The sequence below is a fragment of the Panthera uncia genome, chromosome B4 (genome assembly GCF_023721935.1).
Source record: "Panthera uncia isolate 11264 chromosome B4, Puncia_PCG_1.0, whole genome shotgun sequence".
Classification (NCBI taxonomy): Eukaryota; Metazoa; Chordata; class Mammalia; order Carnivora; family Felidae; genus Panthera; species Panthera uncia.
Window position 1 is genome coordinate 18,122,850 of NC_064809.1, and position 16,786 is coordinate 18,139,635.

Sequence of the window (16,786 nt, forward strand, 5' to 3'; positions counted from 1 at the left end):
AAACATTCAGTCTTTGTATCACTTGCATTTTGGTGAAAAAGAAGAAAATAATAGTTATAATTCCATGAATTTATGTGACATTTACTTAGTAAAACTTTTAGGCTCTCAATACTCACTTGTTTGTCTACAATAGATTATGTTATGCTTTATTTATGTGGGAAAGAATTAAAATCGCACCAGTTTTGGATATTTTACGTGTTATTTTATAACTTCAACTCTGTAGTGTTTTCCAGCATGTAATAATAAATGCAGTATTTAACCTATGTGATCAAGTGTATTTATGTCCCAATAAAAAAGATCAGTTTGTTAGTCTCCTTAACTTAAGGGAAGTCTTGAAACAATTTTGAAAAGTGTAAGATAAATTTAAGTCAAATATTTAATCTTATAGGGCAAAGATTGAAATATTGTACTAATATAAAACAACTCATGGTGACTTCCAGCTTGTGGCCTCCATGACTACCAGAAAGTCCTCTGTGAGGTCTTGTCACATTTTTTTGCCTTTTTTTTTTTTTTAGTTTCTGCATGTATTGTGAGCACCTGTTAATCTGGTAATCACTTGTACATTTCATTTTTTATTTGTTATCTTTGTAAGTCTTGTCTCTCAGGTGACTACGCACCATTTTGAAAGAAGGGACACAGGCATTGGGTCCAATTGACCCAATTGACCTACTTGACCCAATGCAAGTCAATACCTGTGTACTGATTTACATTTTTTTTTTACCCTGGAAGATAAGCATCTCAGTTTTCTTCCGTTTTCAACATTGGCCATTTTGGGGCCAAGAGTTCATTGCGGGCTGGTGGTTTGCCCTTCGCGTTATGCCTGTCGGGTCCCATCCTACCACATGCTGGTCTGGGTTACAGATGGAAGTCACCAGTGGTGATTAGTGGTAGTGGAAACTTGTGAATCTGACAAACGTGGGTCTGAAATCAGCCCCCACCCCCCTTCTTTGGGCTGCCATTTGAGCACCTGCTTCATTGTTCTTAGTTTCTTTAAATGATAACACCAAAGAGTTATTGCTAGATATAAATGTATAGTGTATGCAGACTGCTAACTTTTGATAAAACCCACAACTACAGTAATAACATCAATAATGATCACATCTAACCTCTAATAAGAGAAACCAACTTGGAACTAGCTTAATCAAAGCAAGGAATTGGGGAGAAGCCTCACAGAACCCAAGGAGAACAATGTGACCAGGCCACAGGGATAGAGAGTCTCAGAGATTCTTTCCATCTGTCTTTTCTGCACCTGTCTGTGTCTCTCTAGGCAGCCTTGCTCGGCTTCGCTGGTCCACATAGCTGGACACACAGTGAATAGCCTCTTCAGGCCTCAGCCACTCCAAAATGGGTTGGCCTGATACATTCCTAATCTAGAATTCAAAAGTTCTGGGAAAGAACTGCATTGTACCCCTCAACCATGACACTGTGGCCAAGAGACCAGGTTCCATGAAACCTTATCTTTGCATGGTAAAAATTGAATCACGGTGCTCCCTCACTGAAAGACTCCCAGTGCCTTTCCATTAGTATAAATATAAAATCTCATCTCTTTTCCATGGCTTGTTAGCCCTGTATGTGCAGGCGCCTGCCTACCTCTTTGATCTTATCACAGAAGATGAGTATTTATTGTTTACTTCCTCTCAGCAGAATATGCTCCCCACTCAGGCCCTCCTTCTGTGTCCTTCTTGTTAGGTTTCTCAGTTCAGAAGTCATCTTTCCCTAACGGCTTTGCTGACTACTCGATAGACAGTAGCCACTTTTTGAAATTACCTACCCCTCCCCCCCCCCCCAAAAAGACATTTGTTTCTTTATCTTTCCACATATTATCCCTCCATTACCACTGCTGGATCCTTTGCTCATGGCTTGGCACACAACAGGTTCTCAACTATTTGTTAGAGGAATGCTCTCTTCTTGCAAACATACAGATGGACATAGGCTGGGATTAGTGGCAGCTCCATTTACAGAAGGAAGAGCAGTGATGAGTAGGCAAAATGAAGGGGTCACTACATGCATGTATGTCTACAAAACATTTCACCATATAATACCTTAATCTCCGTACTGATCCATTGACTTGCCTCCCCCTTTTTATTGTAGTAAACAAACATAACATAAAATTTACCATCTTAATCATTTTTAGGTGAACAGTTCAATAGTATTAAATACATTTGTAATGCACACGCATCACCACCGTCCATCTCTATAACCCTTTTCATCTTTTCCAACTGAAACTCTGTACCCGTTAAACACTAATTCCCTGTCCCCCTCCTCCCAGCCCCCGACAACCACCATTCTACTTTCTGCCTCTATGATTTTGACTAAGAACCCCATGTGGGTGGAATCATACAATGTTCGTTTTTGTCTTTTTGTAACTGGCTGATTTCTGATTTCACTTATGACGTCCTCAATCCCTTCAGGTTGTAGCACGTGTCAGAATTTCCTTCCTTTTTGTATATATAGTTGACATGTTGCTTTTCATTCATCCATCAATGGACACTCGGGTTGCCTTTCACATTTTAGCTGTTGTATATAATGCTACTATGAACACTTATCAATAAGAGAAAAGAAGTTAGGAGATGAAGAGACTTGTCTAAGGTGACACAGATAGTGAGAGCAGGTTGTGAACCTGTGATTCCTACTATGCCACAGACAATTATGTAGTGAACTTTCTCTCTGACGTTTTCCAATTATTTATATAAGTGTGTATCTTGACTCAAGAATTCTAATTTTCTTGATTTTCTGTACTCTTAGGTAAACTTTCTATAATTATTATACTGTATTAGTGTTGTAAAACCAATAACTTGTACCGTTTACTTTAAAATTTTCTATTCAGGAACATGGGTATTTTTGGTTCCAAAGGAGTCTTCCAATAAAGAGGTTTAGTCATGACACCAATTGAAATTATATTCATTAAGAATACGGGTTGTCTTGGGTTAGTATTGAGTAAAATTAATTGGTAAAAAACATTTTTCGCGTACAATTTTTACTTTGTAAATTTAGTAGTTGCAAATTTAGTAGTTGCTTGGCTGACCCTTCACAGCTAGGATGGATAGCAAAAAAACAAATGGCTCTAGAACATATGAAAGTCTTCCATTAGTCTTGGAGGTATTTTAACTATTAACTACATAATTCAGCTTTATGCATGTTGGCGTTTAACACTGGTGATGCTTTTGTTTCATTGTTGTTCTGTTTTAGAGTTAAAGAGTGTAGGTGCAGCCTGCTCAAAAAGCTCCATTAGAATTATATTTAAAGGTCTGGCTTAGGTTTTCTTCCTAGTCCCATGAATTATTGCTTCTGTGAACTTGCTAATGTAGCTCCACCTGTAATTTCTTGGTTTTCTTCTCTGTAAAATCACAATAATAATGTTCACCAAGTTATTTTGTTATTTGTGAAGGTTAAAATATAAAATATGGAAAATCCTTAGAACTCTGTCTGGTGTATAGAAAGTGTTCATTAATGATAGATTTTACGGAAATTGGATGGATGTTCACGTGTATTATGGTACTCTTCCAAATGTGGACTTTGACTCTCCTGTTACACGTCGAATATGCATTAGCATTTGATGATGACAAAAGTTGAACTGGTATTCACCTGGTTTCATTTACTTAAAAATAGCCATTTAGATCTTCAAGAAGTCTAAAATGTCAGAGAGTTTGAGTAGGCTAGGCAGTAGAGGGTTTTTTGTTTGTTTGTTTGATTTCTTTTTTTTAACAATTTTTGATGTAACAAGAATAATTGAAAAAAAAAACAGGAAGTTTCTATGACTTTCAGAGGTCAAAACACTGGGTGTAGTGGCAGGATCAGACCTAGAATGCTCTTTCCATTTTATGGTTATTAAGTTAAATTTAGCATTATAGCTTATCAAAATCACAGTTCCAAGACATAGTACCCCGAATAGTTAGCTTTGATAATAAAAATGTAAATAGAAACACAATTTATTAACAAATTGCACTTCATTATGCCTTGAGCAACAATCTATACATTTTATCCCCTGCAGTTTCATAAAGAACCTTCTCGTTTATATAGAAACATAAAAAAATTATTGAAAATAAATTACTATGAGAAGAGGTTAAGAGCTTCTTAAGGTTAAGAAGTGGAATCCACATTACTGTACTATACACACATATAGATGTATATATGTAATAAATATTATATTACATGGCTAAAGATAATTTGGTGAGGAGGATATATAAGTATCATATAATTTCATTTTTATTTTGGTGAAGCATCGAACATTACTGATTAGATATATACTATTCATGTCATTGCTATTATCAAAGAACTGATTATGACAGGGAAACAGATGTCAGAAAGCAATTACACTAATAACAACATGATTACTGCTGCCAATTTAATTCTAGAAGCCTGTCTAGCATCCTTATGAAGCAAAGAATAAAATTCTCAGCTATATAGAATAGGCACTGATCTGTTTCCCTTACCCATCACAATTTAAAAGAAAATGTGCATTCAGACAGTTTTGATTAGATGTATCACATAACAACATCAGCTTTTGAATCCTTCTCTAAATCTTACATCTTTTTCAAAGTAATTTAATTACTTTTCAAAGCTTAGCTTCATGGATGGAGACCTTTTGTAAAAAGATCTGTTCATATTTATTTGACCATGATCATGTTTGGAATGTGTGCATTAAAGTAAAGAATAAGTCCACGCTCATTCTTTATTATTCAGGTTACATAGTTTCTACCTTATTACTCAGTGTCTCTTTTTGTTTTCTACATTTTCTCACCAAATTACAGTGTGTTAATCTTTTGACATTTTGTGGTTTTCTTTATTTTTTCCAAGTTATAAAGGCAGTTCCTGTTAATTACTAGATATTTTAGAAAATATAAAGCAGTATACAGAAGAAGAATCTTGCCCATCACTCATTGGTCAGAAATAACCATTATTAGAATTTGGTGTGTTTCTTTGTTTTGTTTTTAAAAATCCCTACCTGTTGTCTTTGTTGCATCTATTCTGGCTCAACCACTTACTAACTGTAACAAGAAGTTAGACCTCTGTGCCTTCCTTTCCTCATTTATAAAATGAGGATAATAACAACCGCCATCTCATAGAGTGACTTTGAGGAATAAATGAGTCAATTCATGATTAGTGGAATGCTGGGCACATAGGAACATCTTAATAAATGCTAACGATTGGTGTTCCATATTGACTATTTATATCTTCTTTGCTTTTACTACTATAGCAGTGTGTACATTATAAAGGAGGAAGAAAATAGAAATGACAAGGAACACAGCACCCCAGCGGATGGTCTGCTCTGCCCCACACTGGAGACCCCTTTAGATAGGAAGTGAAAATGTAGGACAAGGATAAATGGTAATGTTTACAGGTATCTTTGACTGTATTTACTTGGAGGTTTCAGATTTGGAGTAGGACTCCAAAGTTATTTGTGAAACTTGGTACTCTCTGAGTACTTTCTATGTTTTTACTGAATGGAGATAAGATTTAAGGATGCCTTAATGTTTAATTTAAAGCCTCTAAAATAATCAGTGGTGTATGTATAGTGACAGATTTAAATGCTGGGATTATTTTCTCAGGGTTTAACCAAACGTACTGACTTGCCACTTCCACTTTTTTCTTCATAACAAGTTTCCTGACGACTACAGAACCCAATATCTTGTCCTCGCTTGATTTCTCCGCTACTCTACCTACTTGAACCTTGATCACTCAACCACCTTATTCTTCTACATGTTTATGTCACAGCATATTGAACGTCTTTAATAAATAGCACTCATGCTGGCTTTAGCTCAAATGATCTAAACCCCACAGCCTAGAGATGATCAGTGAAATCTAACTTACAAAAAGCTCTTCTCTTCATTAGGCAAGGTGAATTTGAAGGTAGTTAAATATGTTATGAATTTAAAAGAAGGTCATAGGTCCAAACTTGTGGCTAGTTTTTTTTTTTTTTCCCTCACTTATGGGTAAATGAGCGTCTTCCTCATAGTTGTTCATTCTTCATAATGTATACCATAAATGTGCCCTTTCTTTTTCTCTGGATAAGGTCTTTTTGCCATCTGATATCATGTTTATATTGTCTAATGTAATAGAAATAAGCCTGATGGAAGTATTTTTTTTTTTAATTTTTTTTTTTCAACGTTTTTTATTTATTTTTGGGACAGAGAGAGACAGAGCATGAATGGGGGAGGGGCAGAGAGAGAGGGAGACACAGAATCGGAAACAGGCTCCAGGCTCCGAGCCGTCAGCCCAGAGCCTGACGCGGGGCTCGAACTCACGGACCGCGAGATCGTGACCCGGCTGAAGTCGGACGCTTAACCGACTGCGCCACCCAGGCGCCCCGGAAGTATTTTTTTTAAGCAGAGCAGAACTGAGATGTGTCTATTGATTGTTAGCAGAGAGAGTTTCTCTAAATACCTTGACTTTAAAAAAAAAAAAAGTTTTTATTCTGTTTTATACATGCCCCCTTTAAGCAATGCTTTCTACTTATATTACTTTTTTTTCTATAAAACTCACTGAACTTTTAATATCTACACAATGATGTATTATTTTTGCTATAAGGGTATTGATGTGCCACCAATGTTGTTTTAAATACTATTTAAGCACAATTAACCTATTTATGAATACTGTTTGAAAATAAAATGTTCATGAGGCAAACATGATTTTCTTTGCTGTATTTAAATTTTTGTAATGTTTATTTATTTTTGAGAGAGAGAGAGAGAGAGAGATAGATGGAGCACAAGCAGGGGAAGGACAGGGAGAGAGGGAGACACAGAGTCTGAAGCCGGCTCCAGACTCTGAGCTGTCAGCACAGAGCCCTTCATGGGGCTCAAAATCACAAACCATGAGATCATGACCTGAGCTGAAATCTGAGGCTTAATCTACTGAGCCACCCAGGCGCCCCGCTTTGCTGTATTTAAAAGGATAACAAATGCTTTTGAATAACTTGTTACATTTTATGTCTGTTTTTATGCTTCATAATGTAAAGCTAGCATAGTCATTTGATAATTATTCCATACTGTATTTGCACATTCTGTATTTGCAACATTTCTACTGGATTTTCAGAGCGTCAGCCCCTGTTATGTCCAGCAATGTCTCCATAAGAACTCCGTCCGTGGGTATCACTGGGAACTTCTTCCTAAGATATTTTCTAGTGAAGAGATGATCAAGGAGAGAAAGATAAAAATTAGGAAACAAAAGTGGGAAACTGGGGGGAAAAGATAATTGAAGAATGGATAAGGCAGAATGACAGTATATTTCTATGTGTAGAAGACAGTAGTCCCAAAATCAATTACCTCAGTTTCTCAATTCTGGCGTCATTTATGACATGACTGTGAAGAGTAAAAGCATAATTTATTTAGGAACAAATCTGATTCTTAGTGCTGAGACTGGATTTCACATCATAAGCTTATTTCATAAATTTGCTCTTGACCCAATATTTTCTATCCTGTGGATAGAGAATTTCCAGTCCAAATTACTAACAGAAAAAGCCAAATTAACCTGTTTATTTTCATGAGTGCTAACGGAAGTCTATACGTAACTAATAGTAGCTATTGATCCGGCTTTAACTCAAGTGACTAACCACGAAACGACCGACACTCACAAGTAGGGGAGTATCTTGCTTCCCAAAGGCCATAACTAGGTGGGATTTTCTAAAGCTGTTTGGCTATCACATTTGATTACATTTTATAGTATCATTTATTATATCCCAAGTTCACAGAGTTCCAGATGGACATCAGAACTAGGCGTATAAGCCCACTTGTTTTCTTTCAGTTTCTAACTGTACCAGAAAGTGTCTTGCTTTGGTTGATTCTGGTTATTCATCTCGTATGTGTGATAGGTACTTGCTGGGACCAATACAAGTTATTTCTTAGTGAGGTGACCAGTCTTAGATTGGTTTTTGTGCTGAGTCTTATACTCTCAACGTGGGGGGCAAGTCAGTTAACTTCTCTGTTCATCACCTCTCCTGGCTGTGTAAGTCCAGTTCTGGATTTCTCACCAGGTGTGCTGTAACACAAAGCTCTCACAGGTGTGCTGACAAATAGGAATAAGTGTGTAGGATTTTTTTTTTTTTTTGCCACACCTTTGGAGAGGCAATTACGGTGACTTTCTGTCAGATGAAATGTTAAACTGAGCTGTGTAGAGTAGCGACAATTTATTGTAAGCAGGAGGTAAAGTGTAATTTTAAGCCCATGCCAAGGGAAGAACAGGTGTTGGCTCCAACCCGTGGGGACTCCATTCCCGCATGCCAGTCACCCAGCAAAACACTGCAGTAAACAATTCTCTGCAGTCAGTAGTGCCACATCAAGGTGACCACATCAGTGGTGCTCCATCTATGTAATTCCCTCAAGTCCATTCTCTTCTTTCCAAACTACCCCCCCCCCCACTACCCCCGACCACGCCAAAGATTTACAAAGCTGCACTAGATTTTATGAGCCAGCCTTCTCACTTCTTGCTTGGTACCTCCAATGTAGTCATGGCAACCACCCTAATGAGTAAATATAAACCTGATGTTTGTGCCAAAGGTGAGTAATTTGGATCTGGGTAGTGGCAGGAAAGCTATTTGGGGGCCAGGGGAAGAGGAGGAGAAAATGAAAGGACAAGAATGTTAATTATCTTTCTAATTTCCTTATGATTTGATATTTTTACCGGAGAAGGAGGTAAGAGAGGAAAGAGGAAGAAGGGCTTGATGAAGTTAATGAATCTAGAAAAAAGCAAGAAGAAAGTTAAGTCTTACTGATGGGTTCTGAATCAGCTTCTCCTGGAGTCTTTCGGCTTTTGAAAGGACGGTGTCAGTGATTCATTCTGTCTCTTCACCTTGTTTTGCACATAAAATAGCTTCTGTCTCTTTATAGGGATAAGCCCCTTCTGTAAACAATATTTTGTCCAGAAATATAACAGAGTTTTTTGGTTGGGTTCATAATAAGCCCTGAATGACAGACTTCCTTTATCTCCCCATACTTTTCTTGGAGGGTTTGAAATCGGTTACCCCTCAGGGAGCCAATGCTGAGATACACAATGTGGGGAAAAGGGAAGTGCTGGGAAAACTCTCCGAGGCCAAGACCTCCAGGCACATAATTGACTCTGCTCAAGTGGCCATTTGAGAAGTGTGACAAGCCTCGCCACAAAAAGAATTTCTTGCTTATTTTGTTGCATTCTGGTTCAAGCCCTTACCGAAAATAATAAAGCGTTTTATAGTGTTTTGCACCAGGTATTTGAATGTGCACGCTTTCTATTTGGCCTGATGGTGGAAAAGTCCAGATTACTCCACATAGTTGATTTTCATGGGTGGCAGAAACTATTCTGAGTAACTACTGTAAATATATAGGCACAAACCCCAGGAATTCAGGAGGACCCATTTGGGTCTTCACGCAGGCCCGTACAACATATATTGAGAATCACTGATTCAAGTCATTTCCTCTGCTGGAAAGTGCCTATCTGACCTGCAAGTCTTACCTCAGTGGTGCTCAGAGTTGAGGGGCAGGAGCATCACCTGAGCACTTATCAGAGGTACAGAGTCTCAGTTCCACCCCAGATCTACTGAGTCACAAACTCTGGGGGTGGCGCCCGGCAGTCTGTGAATGACCCAGCCCTCCAGGGGATTTTCATACACACTGAAGTTTGAGAATCACTGCCTAAACTGATTTTTGCCTTTATGACCGCACTCGCATTTTCTAGACAATTCAGGCAAAATTTCATTTAAGGTGTGTTTGTTTATTTGTTTGGTTATTTTTTTGTGCTAAAATAACATTTGGGCTGAATTCCACCAAATGTCTTTATTAATCTATAGTCATCATTTTTTATTAGATATGTAGACACAGTATTTATGCTAATTATATTTGTATGTAGGACAAGAAAACTTATAATTCATAATTTTCAGAAGTGACTGTATTACAATGTTCGAGAAAACTTACTTTGTTCAAGTTAATACAGTATTTGCAGAGGCCCAGATTCCCAGTAAATCCAATCCAAAATAGTTACTGAAACTGTACCATGAAAAAGGTACTACACAGGGGCTGTAACCAGAAAGAATGTAATATCCCAAATAAGGGGCAAAGCCTTAGCACTTTAAGCCAAATTAAAACCAAAATTTTTGAGGCAAATTCATGCGCACTCGCATTTTCTAATAGTCCCAAACTCAACTTACTTCAGTCCAACACGGACTGTAGCTAACATCCATTGTGCTCCACATTTATCACAGATTGTGCCAAGCAGTGTTCTTGGAGCAACCCGATAGCCTAGATTCTCTAATTAGCTTCGCTTTAAAGGTGGAGGAATGGGTGCTTGTGGGAATGCACTTTCCCAAGGTTACGCAGTTAGTAAATAGCAGGGGCTAGCATCCAGACTGCGTAAGTCTTAACATCCGTGCACCTAACCACACGACTATGCCTCTAATATATGTATTGAATACAAGGCAGTTGAATACTTGGGTTAGAATAAAATAGCCCCAGACCCAGTGTTATCCCATTCTATGTTGGAAATTAATCTGTCTTCGCTAACTTCCTCTGTGCATGCTGTTTCATCTAGAAGACACTGCTTTCCTTCTCCCTCCATCCAATTCTGTGGCTGCAGGCAAAATCCAACTCAAGACACACTTACTTCTTGGAAGCGTTGCCTAATTTTCCTTGAAAAATGGATCATTTCTTCAGGAATTTGCCCTCAGTTCTTGTGGTCGTCTTCCGTCGTCCGGCAGAGTGGTGGTTTTGCACTGTTCGCATGCCTCCTACTTGGATTCACCCCAAATAAATGGTACATTCTTCCAAGAGAAGAACTGTATCTTTTACTGGTGACTTTTCTCAGTTTCCCAGCAGGGCTCTGTGCCCAGTAGCCAACCAGCAAGGCTTGCTGAATAACAAGGATATTTCTAAAATCTCTTCATCCTTGACTAAAATTCTCAGGTGGATGGGAGAGGGAGAGAAGCCCACCTGAAACATGCGAGGGAAATGGCTGAAATGGATTAAAAGTACTCAGTAAATGTACCAGAAGTGGGGACCTTTGCTTTTGTTTTTAACTTAAATTTCCAAACATCTTCAGTGCAGATTAAGAGGGATTTCAGATAAGGTGCCCACTAGGATTGCCTCCATCCTTCCTTTCACCATTGCCCCCGCAGGCTCTTCTTTTTAGCTGCGCTTGAATTTACTGAAGTGATTCTGTTTGCCTCCGAGGCTTCTGAATGAGAGGGTGGCAGGCAGACTTTTTAATGAAATCATTCTTCATCCCATGAAAAGGACCTTTCAGAAAAGACAATTTCATTTCATTGCTATAATCTTAATCAGTGGTACAAAGGTTTTAGACTTTAAGTGGGAATTAAGATTTTATCATATGAAGAAGGAATCCCTACTAATACCCTATGAAATGCTCTTGACATTCCATTTGATCCTTCATAGCCATGCATTGATTTAAATAGAGTCATCTGTGGAATTTATAACAAATCGTTTTTCAACCCATGCAAACCTATGTATAGTATGTTAAATGAAAAATGGTGTTTTTATTACAAAAGAAGCATGTTTATCATAGATTAAAAAAACAATGAAATCATCAAAATGCATTTTTCTTTCCCAAGTGGCACACTTTTCGATATATATTGTAAATGAGCTTACATGTATGCAAGGAAATATCCTCTCCCCCATTTCTCTCTCCTTCTCCCTCTCTCTCTCACACACACAGAGTTGTCAAGTTTTTTAATGAAAACCTAGTTCTGCAAAATGAAGTCTGATAGGATATGCTACCTGTTTATATGTGTTATCCTATTCCAATAGGCTGGATAGATTATTGTGAAGTTCAAGATACACAAAATGAAATATGTACTTGCTAGGAGGGGAAAGTACAGGAGAAAATAATAAATATATAGTAACAAGTAATTAACAAATTCATTAATAAATAGAAATTTTCCAGCTTTCTGCCCTAAAAGGAGGTCTGTTTTCACTTGTATGGGCACTGGGTACCACCCAGATGGGGCAGTTTTGGGGGTATCGGGTGTAGTTCTCTAAGTTGCACCCCCTACTCTCTGAATTATTTTAGAGTAATTTGATAGACCTGAGGTCATTGTCAGTAACTGCCACCCTACTTCAGCAGCCTCTAAACAAAGCAAGGGGGAGGAGGATTCTGCTTGGTGCTAACCTCATTGCTCAACTTCACTGACAATAATTGCTTTCCTTGTCAATTTTCTTGCACTGTCTAGTTAAATTAGAAGCATCCCTTATCTTACCTAGAAGAAAACTGCACCTGCCTAGCTGACAGATATTTTTTTAGACACACACATGCTCTTTGAATAAGGAAAAATTGAATATGTATTTTCCCCCACAGTAATTTTGACTACATAATACTAATTCTTCCTTTAGTAAGTCTCTCTGCTTTGACATTTCCAGTGAGAAGTCAGCTGAGTTGTTTCTGGGTGCTGTGTCCTAAAATTTTTGAAGCTCTACGCTTTTATGGGTCATTCTAATCAAGGGGCAAAATACAAAGCAAATTTGCTGAAGAGATTAATATCTTATGGATGTTTAATCATGAAAGACCAGTTTAATCGGTTCCTACACTACCACTACTTACACACCCATACTGAGAGATTCTAAAGCAAATAATCTGCATTCGAATTACTATCTGTTAAATTCTCTAGGAGAGCCACCAAAATATGCATTTTAAATAAAACAAACTGTATACTGCACTTTAGGGAAGACATGAATTTTAATGCGTTTTTGAGTAGCTGATAAGCAAGCAAATAATGGCTTACTCAGAATTCTCCAATGGCAAGCAGAGATCCTAGAGGTAAATGAAAAGTGGATTCTGTCCTAAAGCTCACAGTGCTTTACCATTGGATCTAGAGGAGGGTTATCTTGTTCCGGGACAGAATACCCTGCATATCGTTCAACTTGGTTTAACAAACTTTTGGTGAGTGCTTGTAACATACCAAGCATTAAAATATGTAACTCCAAAAGAGTTAAAGAATAGTAAGATCTAGTTCTTATTTTTGAAAGTACTTAAAAATAAAGGATTTCACAACAAATGGACACAGATAGACATATTAACAAGATATTTTAATGACATCAATAAGGATGTTAATGAATAACAGAATTTTCACAGTGCTGTGTTTTGGGACATCCTTGGGGAGCAATTATTCTTGCCAGGAATGGTCATATCCCAAACAAAGGACTGGTTTTCTCTTGCTTCTTTGTCGTCATCCATAAGGGTAATCTAACATCATAGTCTAGAGCCTTTCCTGTAATAATAGCTCCACACGTGGTTGCTCCATTGACCTACATTAAAGTGTTGTTAAGTTCTTGGAAGTTATAGGGGCTCCTGGGTGGCTCAGTCGGTTGGGCGTCCGACTTCAGTTGAGGTCACGATCTCGAGGTCCATGAGTTCAAGCCCCGCATCGGGCTCTGGGCTGATGGCTCAGAGCCTGGAGCCTGTTTCTGATTCTGTGTCTCCCTCTCTCTCTGCCCCTCCCCCGTTCATGCTCTGTCTCTCTCTGTCCCCAAAATAAATAAACGTTAAAAAAAAAAATTAAAAAAAAAAAAGTTCTTGGAATTTATAGTTTGTTTGTTTGTTTGTTTGTTTGTTTCCAGGAGTGGTCACTCTTACAATTGGTACTCATTGACAAAGGTTTTAATTACCATCACCCACCTCTCCTAACCTGTCTTAGCTCCCCAGTTGTCCCTTTTCCTCAGTGACTGCTCGCTTATGACTGAGAAACAGTCTGGCGCATATGACCAAGAGAAAGAGCTAGAATAGCCCATGTTTTCATTCAGCCCTTTTCCTGAAAGTCAAGTTAGTCAGACATGCGTGAAATGGCAGATGATGATGATAGCAGCAATGCACTGGGGTGATTTCAGTGAAAACATAGCCCAATATTTAAATTTAGGTAAAAGAGGAAGGATTGAATCAGGCTATCAAAAGGAAATCTAGAGCCTTGTTACTCAAAGTGTGGTTCATGAACTAGGAGCATCAGATTCACTTGGAAGCGTTTTAGAAATGTGAAACCTCCCCAGACCTACTGAGCCAGAATCTGCCTTGTAAAAATGTTCTCATGTGTTTGCTCAGCACATTAACCTTTGAGAAGGACTGGTTTAGATACAGTGATAGAGAGGATAAATCATTTGAAAAATGAGAAATACAAATGGATTCTAGAAATGAAAGGGGGTATTTTTGGCTATCCTGATACTGTTACATTTCATAGTCCATCTAAAGTTCGTTGATTCTAGAAGATATAATGTGCAAGTAGTGGGTAATCAAGATATCAGAACACACATTCAGTAAAATAGACAGTATTTGGCCTTTGTACCCTCCAGGTAATGAAACTCTGTGTGTTTTATGGGGAAATTGTTATTTTGTTTAGTCCACAGAATAGTGCATATCACAGGGCCCTTCTAAGGTTGGTAAAAGACCATGAGTCAGTTATTAAGCAAAAGAATCTGATTGTTAAAAATATTTTTTTGATCTCTTCACATTGTTGTGATGCTTCTAACTCTTAAGCTGGCACACTGAAATAAGCAGTGTAATCATCACTAGGCTGAGACTGAAAATACTTCTTATTAATTTTATAGATACGAACTAATCAGAGTAATTAGAATCTTGGACACAATTCAAGAAAGCCATTTATTTAAACTACTCTGTACTGTATTCTTTCAAGTGTTCGATAAAGGCTACAGATACATTAAATAAAAAACTAAATAAAGGCTATAGTTTTCAAGGCTAATGGAATGTACAAGATACCCAGTGCAGAAGTATTTGTTATATGAGCCCATAGAATGTAAGGTGGGTAATGCCCTACTTTTGTTCTTGGGTTATGTGTTGTGTTTCACAAGAAGCAATACTGGTTATATCTACATTGTTTAATTAATAAGAACTGCAGAGTATGGACATTGACAGTAATCAGATTTCATCCCTTTGCCATAAGTTCACCCTCTGTTTCTCCTCCTCCTCCTCCTCCTTCTTCTCTTTTCCCTTTTTCTTTTTAGTTTCTCTCTTAGTTCAGGGTCTGTAGAACATTCAGCTTGAGGTATTTTTTTTTAATTATTACTTTTTGGGGACGTGAAATCCTTGGAAAGCAAGAGTGAAGGCAAAAGGAAAGTGAGGAATGAGGGCAAGAAGGGCAACAAAAAGTGCTATTGAACTGGCCACAGTTTCACAGGAAAACATTGCTGGATGCTTGGTCCCAGAAGTTGTCTCCCGAGAAGTTGTATGACACTACAACACCTTGAACAGATACTTATCTGGATCAGTTTATGCCCTGGTTTCTCTCATCTTTTGTCTTTCTGTCGTTAAGACTTGCCCCAAAGGGCTTTGACTCCTCTGCACTTGGCCCCTCTGAATGGCCTCTGTAGAAGCCAGCATCTCCTTGGGTATGGCTGGGTCAGATCTGTGCACCGGAGATGTTGTGACTCTCACCATGGTGGGCTCAGTGGATGGAAGCCTGGCCCTATATCCCTGGGAAGCTGAGTCTCTATCTGTGACCACGAGCGACAAGCCACTGTAGCAAGAGCTGGGTGCTTTACACCATTGGACTGACAAGAATCGCTGGGGACTGCTCTGGCCTGAATCCAGATAAGTGACTGAAGCCTGGGAAATCAGTGGACATCATGTAAACTGTGTTCAGCACAGTCTCTACATAATTGACTAAAATGATAGCATCTTGAAAGAAAATACCCATTCGTCTTTCCACAACAATCAAACTAGCCTAAAGTACAGTGGCCAAAAGGCTTAGACATGTTGTTTTTAATATAAATCAATGGCTATCAACCCAGGGCAGTTGTGCCTCCCAGGGGACCTATGGAAATGTCTAGAGACATTTTGAGTTGTCGTAACTTGAGGGACACTAGTGGCAACTAGTGTGGGTAGAGGCCAAGGATGTCGCTCAACATCCTAGAATATATATAACTTCATATAGCACAACAAAGAATTATCCAGCCCAAAATGTCTTGCTTGAGAAATGCCGATATAGGTGAAGGACCTAGTTCTTTGTGATAGGGTTGATTTAATTTTTTTAAGTAATTGAAGTAAAATTCTCAGTTCCTGTTCCTCGCACACTGGTTGGGACTAGCCTAGTCTGGCCTTCCAAAAGCTCTCGTATCTTTGGGTATAATCTGTACCCAGGGCAAAAGGGGCCCCCAGAAACTCCAGAGAATGCTGCTGGAGAGTGCCAGGGACAAATTTCACCCATTTAGAAACTCATCCTTAGCCAACTCTTGAGTGGTAAAGAGAGGTTAAACTGTGATCTTTACTTCCTCCTCTTTTGTTGTACATTTTTATGACCACTGTACTCCAGGCCAAGAATCTGGACTGTAATTTTTAAGTCTCTAGAGTTCTGATAGTTTGTAGTATAAGCATGCATCTGTGAGTCTAAACACCATTTACAACAGTTTTCCATTGGGAAGGAAAGTGTACTATGTTACAAACATATGTACCATTGGAATACTACTCATGATGCATAAATTGAGGCCTTGGGACATTAGTTTAAAATATTAATTTAGCATTCATTTAAAATGGTTTTATCAGTCTAGCGTTCATTTAAATGTTTTTACATATTGCAGTTTGAAGAAATCTCTTTAAAAACCACTTGTTGTTATTGTGAATAGATTCAACTATAATGGAGCTAAAATGTAAACTATATAAGGGCAGGGATCTTTGTTTTATTTGTAGATATATACAACAAGCCTAGAATTGTGCCTGGTGCACATAGCAAATATTTGTTGAATATAATTTTCCATCCATGGTAGTAGAACTGACAATATTTAGGAGAGGAATATACAAGTACACAAGTAATTAAAACTCAAATACCATATATTTTCCCCTCTTTGTCTGAGTTAATATAACAGACTCA

At 38.2% G+C, this 16,786-nt stretch overlaps 1 protein-coding gene across 1 annotated transcript in view; it reads left to right on the forward strand.

The window, feature by feature from the left end:
- PLXDC2 (plexin domain containing 2) overlaps positions 1-16,786 on the forward strand; it is a 446,547-nt gene that overhangs the window by 19,175 nt on the left and 410,586 nt on the right. The window lies entirely within an intron of this gene.